The sequence below is a fragment of the Microtus ochrogaster genome, linkage group LG1 (genome assembly GCF_000317375.1).
Source record: "Microtus ochrogaster isolate Prairie Vole_2 linkage group LG1, MicOch1.0, whole genome shotgun sequence".
Taxonomy (NCBI): Eukaryota; Metazoa; Chordata; class Mammalia; order Rodentia; family Cricetidae; genus Microtus; species Microtus ochrogaster.
The window spans coordinates 51,181,894-51,186,981 of NC_022027.1; positions in this window are offsets into that span (position 1 = coordinate 51,181,894).

Consider the following 5,088-nt stretch of genomic DNA (forward strand, 5'->3'; position numbering starts at 1 on the left):
ATGAAAAGCAACCCCTCATCCTCCATTTCCCACAAATCCACTGGGAAGAGTCAAGACTCTGAGAGAGTGACAGCACGTGGGAGACATTATTACTCAGATACAAGCTGAATGGGCATGGGCCCAGGGAACAATGAAGGAGACAATTGTCCCTCTGGCTCTTATGTCTCACCTTGAAACCTACATGGAGAAGAAGTGACTAAGTACCCAGCACCCTTGCTGTTTAAGGAACTCTATTTCATTGCCGTCCTCCTGAGACATTCCTGCATGGCAGGACAAGGTTGGCTTCCCAGCTTCTTACCAATCTGTATGGTGTGAAGCGAGTTGTTTTATTCTTTGTGTGCAAAATGAGTTGGGCACAGAGCATGATTTATGAGGTCCTTGCTAGGCTTGTGTTCAATATATGTGCTCATTTTATGTCCCTTCCCTCCCCAAATTAGGATTTCTCTTTCCTTATGACTTTTAATAATGGTTTTTATTTATTCATTTTTTTATTAAAATTATTTATTTATTATGTATACAATATTCTTCCTGCGTGTATGCCTGCAGGCCAGAAGAAGGCACCAGACCTCATTACAGATGGTTGTGAGCCACCATGTGGTTGCTGGGAATTGAACTCAGGACCTTTGGAAGAGCAGGCAGTGCTCTTAACCGCTGAGCCATCTCTCCAGACCCTTAATAATGGTTTTTAAATTTGATATTAAAAATACATTTATTTAATACACACACACACACACACACACACACACACACACACACACACGAGTGAAGGGGCCGAGGAGGGCTTTCGAGAGTTGGTTCTCCCCTTCTACCATGTAGGTTTCTGGAATCAAACTCAGGTTGTCTGGCTTGGCAATAAGTGTTCTTACCCCACTGGCCCCTGCTTTGTTTGTTAAAGATAGGGTCTTACTATGTAGCCCAGGATGATGATGACGACGACAACGACGATGATGATGATGATTGTCTTACTGCACAGCTCCAGCTGCCTAGAACTAACTATATAGACCAGACTGTCCTGTCACTCACAGTGCTGTCTGTCCTGTCTTCCTTGGCTCCAGAGATTTAAAGTATGTGCCACTGTTCACAGCCAAGGCCTTGGGCTCAAAAGTTTGTTGAGAGTCTATAATAATTAGACACTGGCATATTTAAATGCTGAACACTCAGAAAACCCTTTTCAAAAAAGGAAAAGTGCAGAGGTTCTTTCAGTAATAGGGTGTTGGAGGAGGGGGTACTTGTTCGTTCCTGGCTGCCGGCTAGCTTAGACTGGAAATAATCACATAGAAACTGTATTAATTAAATCACTGCTTGGCCCATTAGCTCTAGCTTCTTATTGGCTAACTCTTACAGCTGAATTTCACCCATTTCTATTAATCTGTGTATGGCTGCGTGGCTGTGGCTTACCAGCTAAAGTTTTAGCATCTGTCTCTGGCTGGACTCCATGGTGTCTCTCAGACCCTGCCTCCTTTCTCCCAGCATTCACTTTAGTTTTCCCTGCCTAGCTCTGTTCTTTTGCCCTATCACAGGCCAAGACAGTTTCTTTATTCATTAACCAAGAAAAGCAAATAAAATAAATAGAAGGACTTCCACACTAATAGAGCATATACTTAGCCTGCACAAGGCCTGAATTGGGTTCCCAGTACCAGAAGTAGAGAGAGGGATGCATAAACTCATATATGAGCCAGGACTGAAGGGTCTCTGGGGATTAGATAAGTAAAGGGATGGGTGTCCCTCTCCTAGATATTTAGGAGAGAGGTTATAATATGTGACTTTGAAGTTGAAGCTTAACTAAGGGGAAAGAGGGCATAAAGGAAAGAGAAAAGTCTTGAGGGTTTGTAGCATAAAGGAAGTGGAGGAAAAATGAAGAGTAAGAAATGATGCCTTCTGAATGGTAGGGGGGTTTGAGCTTTAAGAGAAAGGAGCGCAGCAAGCAGGTGGATGTACAGTGGTGGCTGATTGAATTAGGAAACCCCTGGGGATGCTAGCATAGTACAAAGTACTTCTTTGTATACTCTCTCATTTACATCTCATAACAAGGCAGTAGGTAGATATTAGTATCTCAAATACTGAGAAAAAATTCCACACCTTGGGCAAAAGATATGACTTTTCAAGTCACAGCACTGATTTTTTTCCCCTGGGTGTATCTTTGTTTGATTTATCATTTACTGATAGTATCCAGTGAGATGAAAATCTGGGTGGAGACAGAGCCCAAAGGGGAAAATAGATAAAGGTCCCAGGCTGCATGGCCAACATCAGAAAAAATAGCTCAGGGATTGGGCCAAAATTTCAACTGAAATCCTAAAGGACTCCTTCCCCACCTGTGATCAATGCTCGTGTTCAGCTCCTGTGGTCAGCACCTGTGATCAGCACCTGTGGTCAGCACCTGTTGTCAGCACCTGCAATCAGCACCTGTGGTCAGCAACTCTGATCAACACCTGTGGTCAGCACCTGTGATTAACACCTGTGATCAACACCTGTGGTCAGCACCTGTGGTCAACACTTGTGGTCAGCTCCTGTGGTCAACACCTGTGATCAGCACCTGTTGTCAAACTGGTGTCAGTAAGCAAGGTCTGTCTATTTGTCACCAACTATGACAGACACAACATTAGAGTAAAAGAAGGAAAAGGGTTTTGCCAGCAAATGGGACCAGAAAACAAGCAGGTCTCACTCTTCCACTTTTTGACAAAATAGACTTCAAACCACATTTAGTCAGAAGATTTGAAGAAATTGACTTTATCACAGTTAAAGGAATCAAAAGGTCATAACAACTTTAATCATATATACACCAAACACTGATGCACCTAACTTCATAAAATACACTAGTGCGTGCCTATCAATTTCAGTACAACAATGGTAAGAGACTTCAGTATGTCACTTCCACCAATAGGCAGGATTCAGACATAAAGCAAGCTGAGAAACATCTCAGTTAAATTGTATCAAAGAGCAAATGGACCTAACAAACATCTATAGAACATTCTACTCAAACACTGAAGAGTATACATTTTTTTTTTTTTGCCACAGCTTTTGGAACTTTCTTTAAAATAGATCATATGAGAGGACACAAAACAAACTTTACTAAATATAGGAAAATCAAAATAACTTATTGTATTTTCCCTGACCACAATGGGGTAATCCTAGAAACAAACAAGAATGGTATATATGCAGAAATGCTTGAAGATCACGCAGTGTACTATTGTATGATGAATGGATCACTGAAGAAATAATAAAAAGAAAAACAAAGAATACCCCAGATCAAATAAAAATAAAAATACAACATACCTAAGTCTATGGGAAAAAATGAAGGAAGAATTATAGCTACAACTGCCTACAGTGAAATATTAGAATGCTCTCAAATAAGCCGCTTAACAATGCACCTTGTGGCCTTAGGAAAACAAGAAGCCAAACTGCAAATCAGTAAATGGAAAGAAACAACTGAGAACAGGACACAAACTAATGAAATGGAAACAAAAAAGCAACAAGGAAGAAATGAAGCTAATAATTAATTATTTGAATATCTAACAAGATTAATGAACCCTTACTCAAACTAATGAAAAGAAAGTCCTAATTTAATAAAATTAGGGATTCTATAACAAATACCAATGAAATTCAGAAAATTACAAGGGTTTATTTTAAATATTTGTATTCCACTAAATCCAGAAATCTAAAACAGGCATCTGGCAATTCATTTACCAAAATTAAAATTCAATTACCAAAATCAAACCAGTATATAAAAACAATTTAAACAGATCTAAATCAAGTAATGAGATTGAAACAGTGATTTGAAAAAGAAAAAGCCTCACAGCTGAAAAACAGTCCTGGCCCAGAAGGATTCACTGGTAAATTTTACCTGATCTTTAGAATTAACATCAGTGCTTCTCAAAGTAGCCTAAAAAGTAGAAATCCAAGGATTGCACCAAATTGTTTGATGAAGCCAGAATTACCCAGATACGAAAACCAGATAAAGGCATGCCAAAAAAGTAATCCACCTACTTCACTGTTTAACATAGAAGCAAATATTCTTAAAACTTGAAAACCAAACTCAAGAACACATAAGAAAGATGAGCCACATTGTTCAAATCGGTTTAATTCTAAATGTTCAGGGATGGCTTAAAATATATAAACCAGAAAATGTAATTTATCATATAAACAGACTCAAAGACAGAAATCACATATTTATCTCAAGAGATGTGGCAAAATCCAACATTCCTTTATGATAAAAGCCTGGATAGACTAGGAATGGAGTGAACGTATTCCAACACACAAAAAAAGTCTGAGCAACACTCCTCTTCATGATGAAAGCCTAGAGAGACCAGGGATGGAGGGAGCATATCTCAGCACAGCAAAGAAAGCTATGCACAGCAAACCTACATCCAACACCGTATTAAGAGAGAGAAAACCTCAAAGTTTTTCCACTGAAGTCAGTGACAAATGTCTTCTCTCCCTCTATCATTCAATGTAGTGTCTAAAGTCATAGATAGAGTAATAAGACAAGCAAAGGAAACAAAAGAAACACAAAGGAAGAAACCAAAGTATCCTTATTTGCAGATGATACAATTTGATGTGTAAAAGAAGCCCAAAGACTCCACCAAAAAACTCTTGGATATAAGAAATCATTCTAGCAAATAACAGGATATAAAAACGTACAGAAATTAATGTACAAAAATTAGTGGCCCTCCTAGATAACAATAATGAACAAGATGGGAAAGAAATAAGGGAAACAATTGCCAATAAACAAAACAAAATATTCTTGACCTCTAACCAAAAATGAGAAGGACCTCTGTGACAAGAGCTTTAGAGAGCCAAAGAATGACACTGCAGAAGACCCTAGAAGATGGGAAGACATCTCATACTCATGAATTAGATAATAAATACAGTGAAAATGGCTATTGGACCAAGAACAATCTACAAAGTCAATGCAACCATCATCAAAATTCCTATGTCCCTTTTCACAGAAATAGGAAAAACAATCTTACAATGTATATGAGTGCACAGAGCATCCTCAGTTGTTGACAGAGGTTTCTGTCCTACCCAGTTCCCCAGCTGTATTAACCACATGGCTTGGTACCTTTATCAGTGAGGCATTCTCATCTTGCT